Here is an 18,577-nt window from a genome sequence, read left to right as displayed (position 1 = left end):
ATATGTCTTGTGTCTACCATAAAGAACAATAAAATATGTAGCAGTTAGCTCTCAGGAACTCATTATTCGGAAGTGGTACTCAGAACAGTGTCTCTCTCACGTTGCAGAGGTGCTTGAACCCATCCATCCAAGATCAAAACCAAACTTTTTGTTCTTTGATCACTTCAACACTTCAGCACTCTTTAACTCCGCAAGGCAAAACTCTTAAGTACTGCCATTAGTATGGCCAATTCAAGAACATTTTTCCACCCCCTTTTCCCACTACTAATTGTGAAGCACACTGTATAGCTTTACATCCCAAGCGGCTGATACTAACTATGATATGTCTTGTATATAAATCTTACCATTGTGGTACTTCTGGTGCTCGTCTGAGCTTGGCACCCGATGTGGTGGCTTGTGTCGCTCAGACTTTAAACTAACCCTGGCCATTAGAAACATATAAAAGTAGAAAGAACTGGTATTTCCTTTCTCACTTTGGAAAACTAGGATACAATAGGTACCATTACTTTTATATGTGTCTATTGGCAGTACTTAGCATTTTTGCTATTGAAGGTAAGTACTGGCAAGCAATTCTGTCTTTCTGCAATTTTATAGTTTTCTCAAGTGAATTTTCCTTTCAGCACAAAGTGTATGAAATTGTAGTTACAGAGTATGATGGCCAACAACAGTATGTTTGTGTCTTATCTCTCTGGAATAACTGAGAAAGAAAAATTTTAATTTGTCAAGATAAAAGATATTGATTTCAGTCAGCTATAATCATTCTGCTACTATTAATAGATATGAACAAGTCTGAAACGAAGAGCCAAAATTTGAAGACAAATATCAGTGGCTAATGTGACACTAAAATTACACCACATGGCCTTATAACTCTCAGAGACTTAAACACAATAACTATACAGCATCCAGAGTACTTGCTTTTAGGAGTGAGGATTAATGACTTAAGATTTTGTTTCTGTTAAGGAAAGGGAGATTTTTTGCTTGACATTGTAGTACATCAAGAGTGCTTGTGTGGTAACAATAACAGATGTTGTGTTGTGACAACCAAACAGCCAAATCCTATGGTATGTCAGGGTTTGTGTAGAATGTGTGTGTGTATGTATTTTAGATGAAACTCTTGAGACCCAATGGAAACACCAGCATCAGTTAAACAAATTATTTCAAATGATTGTATAGAAAATGTGGAGAGTGAGAATATTAGTTGTCAACTGCCAGACTATTCACAGAGGAGTTGCAGACCTCAGCTGTGTCATACACAGCTGTCGCCCCCACATCCTAGTAGGGACTGGAAGTTCGTGAATTCCAGAGTAGAGATTAGGGAAATATGTGACAACACATGGAACATATATCATAAATATAGAGTAGACTGTCCACGAGGAGGAGTGTTTATGGCAACAAGGAGAAACATTATGTCTAGTGAGGTCTAAAGTGAACTGATGTCTGTGAACTAATATGGATTAGAGTAACTGAGGTAGGCAGACTTAGATTAATAATTAGATGTTTCTGCCAACTACCACATCAGAAATAGTGGTCGCACAGTAATTAGAAAATTGCCTAAATTTGAAAGCACAGAAATACACCAAGCATAGGGTTGCAGTAGGTGGTGATTTTAACACACCCAATATTGACTGGAAAAACTACACATACCTTATTGGTGGAAAGGATAGATAGTCTCACAAAGTAGTACTGAATATACTGTTTGATAACTGCTTCGAACAATTAGTCCGACAATCCACACATAAAAGATATATTTTAGGCCTCCTGTTTGCAGACAGACTCAGTCTTTAAGAGAACATAACTTAGGGCACAGGTATTGGAGATCATGATGCCCTTAGATTAGATCAGATTAAATTAGGAGCAATATTCAACGAAAGTAAAAAGAAAAGTCATCAAGAAAGCTAGAAGAATGCTTATATTGGCTGAAGAGAAAAACAGTCACTATCAGGTTACTTACAGGATGAACTGGTAACTTTTACTGCATTGGCTTGCATATAAGGCACACCAGAGTGTAAGCTACACCTTTAATATTGAGGGGGAAACAGAAGAAAACTCCAAAGGAGAAACATTATGTCACATGAGACTTTTACAAAAATGTTCACAATATGGTCACATTTGATCACATTTTTATGTTGTAATGTAGATAAATTACATACAAATACCAGCCTTATAATCATAGTCTTCACAGATGTCACTGTTAACTTCACTACCAGTATCAAACCTTTTGATGAATCCAATCACATGTAAGGTTCAGTGATTGCAGTTATGTTTTTATGGACAGTCTTTAAATAGCTTGTTCATAACAGCATCAAGCCCTCACAATTTTGATGTCATACTGTAGGTATCAAAAATTAGATCTGCATTCACTGTTTTATTCAGTACTTAGGTGTGAGGTGACCTTTAAAGGCATCCAGCACTGACATAGCTCTCTTACTGAATAGTGCAACAAGGCTAGGCGCTCCATCATTAATTCTGTTGCCATCCAGTCTTTTTTTATTGGCAATGGATCACTAACCCCTTGGGGAAAGTTTCCTTGGGCAAAGTTTTACATCTGCAGTAACATCTAACATAACGGGAATTCTTTGTTTCTTATCTCCAGTTGTTCCTAATAATTAATTGTGGAATCTTTTTGTTGTGCCTACTGCAACTCAGCATCTCTGCTATATGGCGAGTAGCAACTTTCCTTTCTGGTATTGTTGTTCCATTTATAACTCACTGTTGTATTGCTCAGCTACAAAAGATGGGCATCTCACTGGTGTTGTCAGTCTGGTGTAGAGGGCAGAATGCTACTGCCAGATTTTGATTACATGCCTCTAGAAGTTGGTGAGCTTCTCTGCAATATCTCGTATCAGTCTCTGCGCTAATGAAGTATTTTGTTGGGTACGGGGGCCACATCTAAGTGTTAATCTGTGAGCCAACTGTATCTACTCTAGAACTCTATCTGTGTTATGATTCATCACTATCGGTATTGTCATTACTCATCTCCCAAAGTGTTTAGCTACCATCCAAGCCACAGCCTTGAACTTAGTTCAGGATATTTCCTGGCATTTAACCCTCTGTAAGACCTCCTTGCAGTGTGCAGCTCATTTCAAATGCAATCAAAACCGTACATTAGATTGGTCCAAACCATAATTTTTGCCATTTTCTTTATGAGATGCACTTTTCGTGTAACAAGTAACCTCGAGTTTGAAGTTTGCATCATAACTGCACCAAATTCTGGAGTCTGTTGACGTTTTCCTTGCAAGGTTAACACTCACCGGTGAAAACTAAATTTCCCCCTTGTGTTAGGGAAAAATTGTGTCTACCCTTTCACATGAAATACGAGAACTGTGAATATAATAACATTCAACAATCAAAGAGGGTTACATTGTTATCTCAGAAAAAATGGTTAATTTCCAAACATTAGCAGTATCATTACTCCATTTTGATCTAAGAAATGAATAGCTGAAGTTTCTTTGATGTGAATATGTACTGTTATTTGCATGGCCACAGAGGTAAAGCTGCTTGTTAATTTTTTGTGGCCAAAATTGGTCAAAAAGTGCATTTGTACATGGTCCAGTCACATTGATGTGACCATTGCCTATGTTTGTCGTCAGCAAAGAATAACCACTCACAGACAGCAGCTGGCAACATTAGCAGTGAAAAGTATGTAAAGCATGTATTGGGGGGATGTGGGAATGGAGTGATTGATCTGACATCCAAAAGGACATGATTATTGACTTTCGGGCCAAGGGTGGAAGCATTCCCAAAATGATTACGCTTGAAAATTTTTAGCATGCCACAGTGGTTAAAGTACACTGTGCATGGCAAAATTGTGCTATCGTGGCACCAAGGCAACTTTGTTGTACCATGGGCTATAAATGGCAAGGGTGAATGACGTCTGTGGCGTTGTGCAACTGTTGAGCAACTGACCGTACAGATCAATCAAGTGGTCACCAGCATTGATGTTTATGCACTGCCACAGCAGGAGCATGGTACATGCATCCATGCTGACTGCTGTTCATTGGCAATGAAGGCTGGAATTTGCACATCAGTGCCACAACTGGACATCCACTGAGTGACAACAGGTGGACTTTTCAGATGACAGAATGAATGGGTCCAAAACTTCCACTCAGTCTCTCATGGATCCATCTTGTGTTGAAACAGACAGCAGACAGGAAACAGAAATGTGGAATGCTGCATTTAAATGACAAAATGACAATTATCAATATTAGCACCCCAGTAATGGGGGGGGGGGGGGGGGGGGACCACTGCTTAAAGTGAACAAGACATCAGATCCTAACTGAATTCCAATTACATTTTACACTGAATACACCAAGCAGTTAGCTTCTGTCCTACCTCATATTCACTGGGAATATATTGTGTAGTGAACTGTCTTCCGTAAACAGAAATGAGTGTAGGTCACTCGTATTCACAAAAAGTATAAAAGATCAAATGCATTGAATTAGAGACAAATATCACTGATGTCCATCTGTAGAAAGATCGTGCAGCTTATTCTATGCACACACATTACAATGTTCCTGTAGGACAACAAGCCTCTCTCAAAGAATAAGCACAGATTCAGGAAAACACAGCTTGCTTTATTCACACACATCTTGCAAGCCTGTATTCTTAGATTTCTGAAATATGTTCAACATCCAAGTGCATTCTCAGCTACTAACAATGATATGATCATACATAGTATCTTCGCAAATATGTGACTGGCTCAATAAATATTTGACTAATAGAACCTAGTATGCTGCACTGGACGGTGAATGTTCAATGAAAATGAATATTTTACAGATAATTGGATGATTGTAGGATATGCAGAAAGACTTGGACAAAATTTCCACTTGGTGCAATGAGTGCCACCTCTTTTTAGTTGTGGATAAATATAAGATAATGTTTATCTCAAAGAGAAAGAAACCAAACGTACCCAGTTATAATCACATAATCAGCAGTGAATGTATCGAGCATTTTGCATTGTACAGGATGGTGCAGTTAAAAGTAGCTCGCCTCCCCTTAATGCGAATGCAATATTTTGAATTTTGAAATAAACAGCTACTACAATTAACAGTTTTGTGCAATAATCAATTCTTAGCGTTCTTCTGTAAACATTTCAGTTTATTTCATCAGTGAAGTTAGACATTTCTCTCTGCGGTCTGAAAAATGACTTTCTCGATTGAAGAAAGAATTGAAATTGTGGAAGCAAATGTGATAACAGGTTCAGTTAAGGAAACATGAAATGTTTGGGGCCAGTTATCCAGATAGTGGACTACCAGCAAAGAGAGCAATACAAAGTCTGTATAAAAACTGGGGCACCTATGGTTCTGTGCAAAAACTGAAAACAACAGAGAATTCCTTTAGTTCGCACACCAGAAGTTATTGCAGACATTCACCACAGAATTATTCAGAACCCAAAGAGTCTACAGGTAAATTGGCCCAAAAGGAGCATATAAGTAGATGGAGTTGCCAGTGGTTATTGAAAGGTCTTAATTTGAAGTGATACCGTGTGATAGTTGTGCAGCAGTTACAGAAGGGTGACAGAAAAGTGTAGATTACTACTCTTGGCTTTTGAATAACATAAATGATGGTTTGTTAGACCCTTTTCATTACATCATGAGTGATGAAGCATGTTTCATCTTTCTGGTCATGAGAGTTCATACCTGTAGAACATAAAGATACTGGGCAACAGAGAACCCTAATTACATAGCATGTCAACAACCACTCCATGATGAAAAAAATGTTGGCATTTGGTGTGGTGGAACAGGAACACGCATCATTAGACCGATATTTTTTGACACTACCCTCAACACGGTTGCATATATGGAAAATTTTGATACATTTTCTGCTCATCTCACTGAATATGAATGGCGATACTGCTTCCTCCAGCAAGATGGACAACATGCCACACATCTGAGGTATCCCTGAAGTGAGTTCCTGATGTCTTCCTCATTGAAGGACGAACTGTCAGCGAACATTTATGGGTACCAGATTCGTTGGATCTAACAACATGTTATTTTTTCCTGTGGGGCCACTTGAAGAGCATAGTCTATGAAAGAAATCCACATACAATACAAGAACTGAAAGACAACATCATCCATAAAGTTGCTGCCATCGATATGTGAACTTTACACCGAGTGTATCTAATATGCTTAGATGTGTGCAGCTGTGTATTGATGTTCTAGGGGTTCACTTTCAGCATCTTCTATAAACATATTTTTTACTGTATTTTTCATTGTAAATAAATGGTAAGTTCTTTTTTTCTCTTCATTTTTGTAATTTCACTGAATTTCTTTTATGCTTACACAGGCTACTTTTATCACCCTGTATAAGTATTTAGAGGTAATACCATGAAGCAATATGGAATGCGATGTTCACATTAAATTAGTATTAGGGAAGGTTCGGGTTGTTGTGGGAAAGATATTACACACAAAACACTACTACAACTACTTCTACAGTATTGTTACAGAATTTGGAGTCATTATCAACTAGGCATGACAACAGACATTGAACAAATTCAAAAATAAGCTGCTTGGATGATAGCAAGTCAGTACAGCCCATACTTAAGTGTAACAGAAATGCTCAGAAATGAGAATTTTTGGAAGAAAGATGATGTAGTTGCCACATCATTATGTTAAGCAAATTTATAGAACTTGTATTCAAAGAAGACTGTGTAACCGTTGTGCTGCCACCACTATATTTCTCGCATGTAGATCATGAGGCAAAGACAAGGAAGATTAGGTTGTGTATAGATGCATTTTCACTTTCTGCAGCACGCAAATGGAACAGGAGAGAAAATTTATTATATTGGTATGAAGTAACCTCTGCCATGCACTGTACAGTGGCTTGCAGAGAATAGATGTAAATGTAATCCTAACCCTAATACTCCATTTTATGCTCACACTTTAGTACCTTTTTGGAGATTGAGAATCTTATCTGTGTGAATCAATATGAATTCTGCGAACACTATTGTGAAACTCAACTCATTATGTTCATCTATGAGATCCAAAAAATAGTAAACAGTGGTACCCAGGTTGATGCCATATTCCTTGACTTTCAGAATGTGTGCAATAGAGTTCCACACTGTTGACTAGTGAACAAAATACTGAATATAAGAGCAGGTATCTGATTGGACTGAGGATTTCCAGCACCTAAAACTTAGCACATCACAATCAATGGAGAGAAACGAGCAGATATGAAAGTGACCTTGGCCATACTACAAGAGAGTGTTGCAGAGCAGAAATGCTCATAATATATATAAATAGTCCACTGGATAATTGCAGAAGTTCTGAGAATGTTCACATATAATGATGTTGTGTATAGTGATGTTGTAATTCCTGAAATATGGAATAAAATATAGAAATACCTGGATAAACAAATGTAACACATTATGCTCAAATAGGTGGAAAGGTCCATTATTAATGAATAGCTACTGGAAGAATCTTCAGGAACTGAGAGTCAATCATAACACACACATCCGTCATTTGACCGATTCTTGGGTATTGCTCATTAATATAGGGATGTTACCATGAAGGGTTAATAGAGGATACAGAGGTGGTCCAGAGAGGAACAACATGTTTTGTCATGGGCTGATTTAGTAGGAGCACGAGCACCATGGAGATGTGTCACTTTTCAAGAAAAGTGAAGCCACATGCTACTTCCTCCCACATAAATCTTTTAAAATAGTCATGTTGGTAAAATCAGAGAAATTTGAACTCCCTGAACCCTTACTGACACTCTTTCTACACATGAACTATTCATACAAGGAACACTGTTGGCAACACTGCGCCGACGCGGACTCTTTGAGCATTTGCTGCACTAAATAATTATAAAAAGCGTTGTTATTAAGCTATTTTTAAATGTCTACAGGTGTTATAAATATAATATAAGTGTTGTTAAAATAGTGGAAGTGTTAGTGAAGTATAAATTAAGATTAAATGGTGTAAGAAGCATATTTTTCTTCTCGCGCCTGTAGCACGAATCCTAGGCCTAATTTCACGTGCGCGAATCGTAAGTAAGCAGTGAATCAAAATTATAGGTAAACGTTTCCAGGTGGTAGAAACATATTATAAGTGTTGTTACATTAGTGGAAGTGTTAGTGAAGTGTTAAATAAGATTAAAAGGGGTAAGAAGTTTATTTTCCTTCTCGCTCCTATAGCACAGATTTTAGGCTTAATTTCACACGCACGTATCGTAAGTAAACAGTGACTTAACTTATATGTAATCACCAGTTTTTTTATTCATTACTCTTTCAATTTATTTATATCTGCCTGAATAGTTTCTAGGGTCCTTTGTTTACGTATTAGTCAGTACTTAAATCAGTTTATACGATTTCTGTTTTTGCCATGAGTGAGAAGTGTGTGATATGCCGTAGGATCGTTAGTTCCGGGGTATGATGTGATGGGTGTTGTAGTTTCTTTCATTGGGGTGAATGTAGTGGCGTGGGAAATGGGGACATAAATGAGGCTCACCAGTGGTATTGTAGGATCTGCAGTAGAGATAGGAAAATACTGGAACAGGAAGGGAAAATTGCAGCTCTTCAAGCTGATCTAGACAAGGCAAGGGAGGATCTGGACAGGTTAAAGAGGGAGAAGGGTGAACAGAGGTGGGAAGTGGCAACAGGTAATAGGGGGAACAGGCAAAGGAGAGCATCAGACAGCTTTATGATAAATCTTGAAAATAGAGTTGACCTGTTGCCTCAGTCAGAATCGGATGAGCCTCATGTAGCTGAAGCTGTAGAAAGGGCACAACAAGCTTTCAAGGACTTGAAAAAGGTAGGGAAATTTGTAAAGAGAAAGAAAGTTCTGTTGTTAGGTAGTTCCCACGGTAGAGGTGTTGGCCAACTACTGCAGGAAAATCTAGGTCCAGAGTACCAGGTCACAAACTTTTTCAAGCCTAGTGCAGATCTGGGTCAGGTAACAGAGGATATAGGTTCTTTATGCAAGGATTTCATGAAGGAGGATGCCGTGGTTATAGTGGGTGGTCCGGGAAATAGCATTGACAGAGACTCTGAATATTCCATAGACATAGAGAGTGACCTGGTGAATAGCATACGAGTGTGGGACGTGTGTCTGTGTTGAGACGCCATGATCGGCCTCATTTGAACTCTTCTGTAGGGAGGGTGAACTTGGAGTTGGAGTGGCTGCTTAGGATGGATATATGATCCCATATTGGTTTGATTCCTGTGGATGCTATTGATAGGTGGGACTACACTAGGCATGGCCTTCACCTCAGTAGGAAAGGGAAGGGAAAACTGTCTGGGTTGATTGCAGAAAACTTAAGGGGGGACGCTGTCACAAGTGGTAAAATACCAGTGGTCACAGTTGTCAGAGGGATGCCTTTTTTAGGATAGGGAAGGGGGATAGAAAATGAGTTTTAAGAGAGATTGGCAGACACACTCAGTTTGAGAAAACAGATGAACAGGAGTCAGATTTTAGCATACAGCCTCCATTTAAACAATGTTTAACAGAAAGTAATCAGAAACTGCCAGTTCATCTTCACTAAAGCAGTTATAATCCCATTAGTTTGCAGTATCAGTTATCTTTATTACACCAGAACATTTCAGGACTCAGAAATAAAGTTAATGAACTACTCATTTGTATCAATGAAATGAATCATCTAACCAAATTGACATAATCTGCCTCTCTGAACATCAAGTGACCACTGGTATAGATATGTTAGACATTTCAGGATTTAAGCTAGCTTCCTACTTCTGCAGAGTAGGTATGGATGGAGTAGGAGTTGCCACATTTATTAAAAACTGCCATAAATTCAAGAACATTGACATTAATAAATTCTCAAATGAAACAACAAGTTTACTGTTACCAGTCACCGTTTTATTTTTTCCATGACGCGTTTCGAAGGTTTAAACCTCCATCATCGGGTGGATTTACATTAGTTAGTATTACATATGTGTGTATGTTGTGTTACGGCTTTGGAGGAACTTGTGGCACTGCCTAGTGGAGAAACAAGACACTATTTCAGAATATGGTTTTGGATAACTTTTGACAAAAAATTAAACTGATATCTAATGGTAAACTTTAATAAGTAAACTAGAGTACCTCCAGTGGTCTCAGGTTCCTTTTTCTGTCGTAACACTTCACATGTATACTGCCACATTTGTAAACAAATATGGCGTCTGGAATCAGCTGGGTGCAAGGTTCATACAGCAGAAGAGAAGACATAATCGCAAAGTGCAAAGAAAATACATTGTAACAACATTATTACAGAATAAATGTTTAAATCATTTGGAGGTGTTTGTTTTGAGATGTCAAATATATGTGTGTGTACTTCAGGTGGTATATAAATCCAATTTTGAAAGGTTAAAACAGCTAAACATTCATACTCGTTTATGCAATCAGGTGAAATGTTAAAATGGCTTAAACTTCATACTTGCTAATAACAATTAGGTAAAATGTTACAGACTTGAATTACAATGATCATATTGGCTACAGCAGTAAAATCATAAATAGATGACACTCTTAGAAGAAAGAGAGAGAGAGAGAGGAAGGAGTGATTATATGAGAGCAAACATTTACATGGCAAGGAGTCTTAGGATTACATGTTGCATATATTAGCTGCCTAAAGGTTGGGGTAATACACTGGTTAATGTTATAAAGTATGCAGATAAATATACACTCCTGGAAATTGAAATAAGAACACCGTGAATTCATTGTCCCAGGAAGGGGAAACTTTATTGACACATTCCTGGCGTCAGATACATCACATGATCACACTGACAGAACCACAGGCACATAGACACAGGCAACAGAGCATGCACAATGTCGGCACTAGTACAGTGTATATCCACCTTTCGCAGCAATGCAGGCTGCTATTCTCCCATGGAGACGATCGTGGAGATGCTGGATGTAGTCCTGTGGAACGGCTTGCCATGTCATTTCCACCTGGCGCCTCAGTTGGAACAGCGTTCGTGCTGGACGTGCAGACCGCGTGAGACGACGCTTCATCCAGTCCCAAACATGCTCAATGGGGGACAGATCCGGAGATCTTGCTGGCCAGGGTAGTTGACTTACACCTTCTAGAGCACGTTGGGTGGCACGGGATACATGCGGACGTGCATTGTCCTGTTGGAACAGCAAGTTCCCTTGCCGGTCTAGGAATGGTAAAACGATGGGTTCGATGACGGTTTGGATGTACCGTGCACTATTCAGTGTCCCTTCGACGATCACCAGTGGTGTACGGCCAGTGTAGGAGATCGCTCCCCACACCATGATGCCGGGTGTTGGCCCTGTGTGCCTCGGTCGTATGCAGTCCTGATTGTGGCGCTCACCTGCACGGCGCCAAACACGCATACGACCATCATTGGCACCAAGGCAGAAGCGACTCTCATCGCTGAAGACGACACGTCTCCATTCGTCCCTCCATTCACGCCTGTCGCGACACCACTGGAGGCGGGCTGCACGATGTTGGGGCGTGAGCGGAAGACGGCCTAACGGTGTGCGGGACCGTAGCCCAGCTTCATGGAGACGGTTGCGAATGGTCCTCGCCGATACCCCAGGAGCAACAGTGTCCCTAATTTGCTGGGAAGTGGCGGTTGCGGTCCCCTACGGCACTGCGTAGGATCCTACGGTCTTGGCGTGCATCCGTGCGTCGCTGCGGTCCGGTCCCAGGTCGACGGGCACGTGCACCTTCCGCCGACCACTGGCGACAACATCGATGTACTGTGGAGACCTCACGCCCCACGTGTTGAGCAATTCGGCGGTACGTCCACCCGGCCTCCTGCATGCCCACTATACGCCCTCACTCAAAGTCCGTCAACTGCACATACGGTTCACGTCCACGCTGTCGCGGCTTGCTACCAGTGTTAAGGACTGCGATGGAGCTCCGTATGCCACGGCAAACTGGCTGACACTGACGGCGGGGGTGCACAAATGCTGCGCAGCTAGCGCCATTCGACGGCCAACACCGCGGTTCCTGGTGTGTCCGCTGTGTTGTGCGTGTGATCATTGCTTGTACAGCCCTCTCGCAGTGTCCGGAGCAAGTATGGTGGGTCTGACACACCGGTGTCAATGTGTTCTTTTTTCCATTTCCAGGAGTGTACATTTGTGCCAGTAGTTGATGTACATACAGTTTTAAGCTGACAAGGGGTACAAGCTGTTGGTGTGATGGATTATCTGTGAATGAGGTCAATCTCTTGTACTCTTGGCAGCTGTCAATATTTATGGTAAATATTAGGATGTGTGTGTGTGTGTGTGTGTGTGTGTGTGTGTGTGTGTGTGTATTTTAAGAGTGTAGGCAGTTGCTGAAAACAGAGATGATACTATTGTAAATATTGTCATTTTTGTCATTTAAGATGGATTCTGGTTGTTTCATTTGGTGTCTGTATATTTGGAGTGTTTCAAGGATGTCTAGTTTCCTGCCTTTTGGTTGGATGTGTGGGATGCTAATACTTGTGTTGTTAACATGGTGATTTATATCTAAAAACAAAGATGATGTGACTTACCAAATGAAAGTGCTGGCAGGTCGACAGACACACAAACAAACACAAACATACACACAAAATTCAAGCTTTCGCAACAAACTGTTGCCTCATCAGGAAAGAAGGAAGGAGAGGGAAAGACGAAAGGATGTGGGTTTTAAGGGAGAGGGTAAGGAGTCATTCCAATCCCGGGAGCGGAAAGACTTACCTTAGGGGGAAAAAAGGACGGGTATACACTCGCACACACATGTGTGTGTGTGCGAGTGTATACCCGTCCTTTTTTCCCCCTAAGGTAAGTCTTTCCGCTCCCGGGATTGGAATGACTCCTTACCCTCTCCCTTAAAACCCACATCCTTTCGTCTTTCCCTCTCCTTCCTTCTTTCCTGATGAGGCAACAGTTTGTTGCGAAAGCTTGAATTTTGTGTGTATGTTTGTGTTTGTTTGTGTGTCTGTCGACCTGCCAGCACTTTCATTTGGTAAGTCACATCATCTTTGTTTTTAGATATATATTTCCTACGTGGAATGTTTCCCTCTATTATAACATGGTGATTTGTTTCATGTAGGTGGGTAGCTATTGCTGATGTGTGGTATTTTTTGTTTTTTAGTGCTGTCATGTGTTCCTTGAACCTTATCTCAAATGATCTGCCTGTCTGGCCTATGTAGAAGCAGTCACAGTCCAAACATTCAATTTTGTACACACCTGTGTGATGAAGTGGGTTTCGTGTGCCGATGTTGTGGGGTAACTTCTGTCCAATCTTGTTGTCTGTTGTAAAGGATATGCTTATGCCTTTCCGCTTGAAGACATTAGCAATCTGGTATGAAATGTTACCCAGAAAGGGGATTGTATGGAAGATGTTATTTTCTTTTTGTTTTTTGTGTTGTGATTGCTTTGCCATTATTGAGTGTTTTAGAGTGTCTACTATGGAGCTGTTATAGCCATTTTCAATAGCTGTTTGTTTTATTATTTCAATTTCTTGATCACATTTATCTTCTGAGAGTGGTAACTGGATAGCTCTATTAATCATGTACCGGTATGCTGCCATTTTGTGTGCTGCGGGGTGGCAAGAGGAGTTGTGGATTGTAGTATGTGTTGTGGCAGGCTTCCGATAAATTTCAAACTGATGTCTGTTATTCTTTATTGTAATGGTAAGGTCTAGGAAATTTATACTGTCATCTTTTTGGTGTTCAACTGTGAATTTTATGCTTTCATGGGAGTTGTTGAAAAACTGATTCAACTCACTGATGTCATCTTTTGTGCCTTTGATTAAAATTATGATATCATCTACATATCTGTAGTAGTAGATGATATTTTTGAGGAGGTGGTGATTGGAATTCAAGATTTTGTCTTCTAGGTTACTTATAAATATTTCTGCTAACAATCCGGAAAGATTTGAGCCCATTGCCAGACCATCTGTTTGTTTGTAGATTTTAATTGTTAAATTTAAAATAGTTGTGTGAAAGTGTGAATTCAAGCAGGTCCATTAGTTCTTTAATGTGAGTTGAAGGGACTTTTTTTGTGTTTATGTAGATTGGCATTAATTATTTGTAGCGTGGGATCTATTGGCACAGATGAATAAAGGTTTTGTATGTCAAATGAGGCAAGTGTGGCTCCATCAGGTACTTGTATGTTCTTGACATATTGTGTGAATTCTGTTGTGTTTTTAAGTGTTCTCTCATTATTGAATGTGTATGCCTGTTTGAGAATTCTGAACCATTAACCAGTGTATTACCCCAACCTTCAGGCAGCTAATATATGCAACATGTAATCCTAAGACTCCTTGCCATGTAAATGTTTGCTCTCATATAATCACTCCTTCCTCTCTTTCTCTCTCTCTCTCTCTCTCTCTCTCTCTCTCTCTCTCTCTCTCTCTCCTCTCTCTTTCTTCTAAGAGTGTCATCTATGTATGATTTTACTGCTGTAGCCAATATGATCATTGTAATTCAAGCCTGTAACATTTTACCTAATTGTTATTAGCAAGTATGAAGTTTAAGCCATTTTAACATTTCACCTGATTGCATAAACGAGTACGAATGTTTAGCTGTTTTAACCTTTCAAAATTGGATTTATATACCACCTTAAGTACACACATATATATTTGACACCTCAAAACAAACACCTCCAAATGATTTAAACGGTTATTCTGTAATAATGTTGTTACGATGTATTTTCTTTGCACTTTGCGATTATGTCTTCTCTTCTGCTGTATGAACCTTGCACCCAGCTGATTCCAGATGCCATATTTGTTTACAAATGTGGCAGTATACATGTGAAGTGTTACGACAGAAAAAGGAACCTGTGACCACTGGAGGTACTCTAGTTTACTTATTAAAGTTTACCATTAGATATCAGTTTAATTTTTTGTCAAAAGTTATCCAAAACCACATTCTGAAATAGTGTCTTGTTTCTCCACTAGGCAGTGCCACAAGTTCCTCCAAAGCCATAACACAACATACACACATATGTAATACTAACTAATGTAAATCCACCCGATGATGGAGGTTTAAACCTTCGAAACGCGTCATGGAAAAAATAAAACGGTGACTGGTAACAGTAAACTTGTTGTTTCATTTGATGTCAGTAACAGTCACGGTAAAGCCTAACCTAAAAATGTTCGCATTTAAAGTTAATAAATTCTGTTTAGAGCAGCATCTAGAAGCATGTGCAACAGAAGTAGAATTCCATAACAGATCCTATATAATAGTAACTATTTACCGAGCACCTGCAGGAAATTATAATCTATTCATAAATCATCTAGAAGCTCTTTTGGGTTACTTAACAGGAAGAAACAAAGAAATTTTGATTGCTGGTGACTTTAATACAGATTTTCTAATGCAATCTTCCAGTAAACATTTACTGCAGTTAGTAATGTTGTCCTTCAATCTAATTCACACTGTAAACTTTCCAACTAGGATCACTAAATCCTCAAGGACAGCCATTGATAACATTTTTATAGACAAATCAAAGGAACAAAATCATATCATAAAACCTGTAATAAATGGACTATCAGATCATGACACGCAGCTCCTTGTTTTAGATGTAAATTCTAAGCAGATTATCAAGACTGCTAAATCTGAGTACAGGAGAGTATTCAATCAACCAAAACTTGAGTGTTTTAGAAAGCTGCTCAAAGATATGAACTGGAAAGATGTTTATAGTGCTCATGACATGAATGAAAAATATAACACATTCATAAACAATGTCAGTACCATGTTTGAAAACTGTTTTCCTCTAAAAGTTACTCAAATTAAACAGAAGTCTATAATAAAACCATGGATCACACAAGGAATAAAGATTTCCTGTAAGACAAAAAGGAAAATGTATCTGTTGACCAAGAATAGCTCCAATGCTTATGATTTAGCTAAATACAAGGAATACTGTAAAATATTAAAAAAAGTAATTCAGACATCTAAACAAATGCACTACGAGAAGAAGATAGCAATGTCAGGGAACAAAATAAAAACAATACGGGATATAGTGAAAGAGGAGACTGGTAGAACCAGAAAGGAACAGGAGCAAATAGCACTAAGGGTAGATGACACATTAGTAACCGATGGGCATAGGGTGGCAAATCTATTTAACATGTACTTTATATCCGTTACTGATAGAATGGGATTGTCAGGATCAGTAAATAATGCCCTTGAATATCTGAAACTAGCCTTTAAAAATAGCTTCAGGTACATGAATATGTCACTCACTTCACCAAAAGAAATAACTTCCATAATAAAATCTTTAAAAACAAAGCATTCTAGTGGTTACGATGAAATATCAACAAAGTTAATTAAGGCATGTTCTTGTGAGTTTAGTACAATTCTACGTTACTTGTGTAACCAGTCAATTATAACTGGGACATTTCCTGACTGGCTGAAATATGCAGATGTTAAGCCTCTATTCAAGAAAGGGGAGAAAGAGATGCCATCAAACTACAGACCGATTTCACTTTTGCCAGCATTCTCAAAAATTTTGGAAAAAGTAATGTACAGACAGCTTCTCAACCATATGACCACAAATAATATATTATCAAGAACACAGTTTGGATTTCTGAAGGGTTCTGATATCGAAAAGGCTATTTACACCTACAGTGAAAATGTACTTAATTCATTAAATAACAAGTTACAAGCAGCAGGTATTTTCTGTGATTCCTTTTAAATAAATTAGAACTCTATGGTGTCACGGGCAGTGCTGCAAAATGGTTCAAGTCATACCTCGCTAACAGGAAACAAAGGGTGTCAGTGCAAGGGACTAGTGAATTAAGTCATCAGTCATCATCAGAATGGGAAGAAATTACATGTGGTGTCCCACAAGGATCCATCTTAGGGCCATTGCTTTTCTTGTGTACATTAACGATCTCTCATCAGTTACACTGCCAGAAGCAGAGTTTGTTTTGTTTGCAGATGACACAAGTATTGCAATAAATAGTTTGTCGAGTGTAGTTCTAGAATGATCTGCTAATGATATTTTCATGGATATTAGTAAATGGTTTAATGGTGTTAGCAGACATAGGCGACATAAAAGTGAGAAAACTTGCATACTTTGCCTCCTTTCATTCCATAACGTCATATGGTATAATATTTTGGGGTAACTCTTCAAGTCAAACAAAAGTTTTCAGAGTCCAAAAGCGTGTAATACGTATTATTTGTGGAGTAAATTCACAGACGTCTTGTAGAAACCTCTTCAAAGAACTGGGTATACTAACTACTGCCTCTCAGTATATTTACTCCTTAATGAAATTTGTCCTAAATAATATATCTCTTTTTCCAACAACCAGCTCAGTTCATACATACAATACCAGGAACAAAAACGATCTGCACAAGGACTTAAAAGCACTTACTTTAGTTCAAAAAGGGGTCCACTACTCAGGAACACTCATCTTCAATAATTTGCCAACAAACATAAAAAATTTAGTTACAAATAAAGATCAGTTTAAAAGGAGCCTGAAAGACTTACTAGTGGCCAACTCCTTCTACTCCATTGACGAATTTTTTAATAGAAACAAATGATGTATTGTATATATTCATGCTATTAGTATTGTTATTTCAGCTTTTTCTTTTAAAAAAAAAGAAAACAAAAAGTGACACGTTCCATATCCAGGAGGATCTCCTCAACACGGATCTATGGAACGAAAAACTATTCTAATCTAATCAAACAGGAAGGCAGGAAATACTCTCCACCACACACTGAATGTTGTCATGGATGTAACCTTTTGTGCAATGATATATGTTCAAGTAAGTCAGGAAACTGATCATTAAAATAACTGGCAGGCATAAGACAAGCCTCATCTGTGAATAACACATCTGTATGTGAATGGCATTTTGATGAAGACACCAGTGAAAAAATTCTATATGGGATGCAAAATTGGATAGTTCTTGTATTTGCATTTTCTGAAGGTAGCATATGTGTAGACTGTAATCCTGCAATACCCTCCAGATGATTACGTGCACTGTGGCTGACACATGTGCTAGCCGAACATATCCTCAAAATCTAGTCTCCTCAAATCATGCCTTCCACTGCCAACATATTCATGATGGCAACTTCTTTTCTCATAATTACTGTTAATCTGCATCAAGGGTACTGTGTATGGACATCATCTATTCTTCCCCTGACCTCATCATAGAATATAACTAGACCTGAGAAGTTAAAACAGTTTTAATCCTAAATGGATCCTGAATGAACCATTTACAGACAAATGACAAGGATCACTCCGGGTTTAGGAACAGAACAACAACTCTCTGTGTCCCTCACTGATGACCACTGTTCAGAAACACTGAGACAAAAAGATGTATTTTCGATATAAAATTAAAAAAAAATCCTCTGTGTGCAACATACTGTCACTCGAAGTTTGTTGATGGGACCTTGAAACACCCTGTATTTCAGGAAATTTGATAAAGATGAAGTGAACTTATGTTCAGCTGTCAACAATCAGTAGCAGGTAACAACATCACCCAAACAGCACAATGTCAAGTCACATTTGCAATTCCGTACATATGACAGAAAATATCTGAGACATGGCAGCATTGTACCACACTTTACTGAGCTGAAAGTCAAGAACAGGGCTCACAATAAGAAATCACTTTTTAAAGAGGAATTTTTGGTGAGTATTCCATGAACAAGATTTGTTACTTGATTGTTATGATATGGAGACTCATACAATTGAAAGATTAAGT

The 18,577-nt window shown here is 38.8% G+C and overlaps 1 protein-coding gene across 1 annotated transcript in view; it reads right to left on the bottom strand.

Annotated features, from left to right (window-relative positions):
• LOC124595077 (X-linked interleukin-1 receptor accessory protein-like 2) overlaps window positions 1-18,577 on the bottom strand; it is a 137,465-nt gene that overhangs the window by 3,827 nt on the left and 115,061 nt on the right. The window lies entirely within an intron of this gene.

The sequence above is a fragment of the Schistocerca americana genome, chromosome 2 (assembly GCF_021461395.2).
Source record: "Schistocerca americana isolate TAMUIC-IGC-003095 chromosome 2, iqSchAmer2.1, whole genome shotgun sequence".
Taxonomy (NCBI): Eukaryota; Metazoa; Arthropoda; class Insecta; order Orthoptera; family Acrididae; genus Schistocerca; species Schistocerca americana.
The sequence above is the reverse complement of the archived record's forward strand: the minus strand, read 5'-3'. Positions and strand labels throughout refer to the sequence as shown.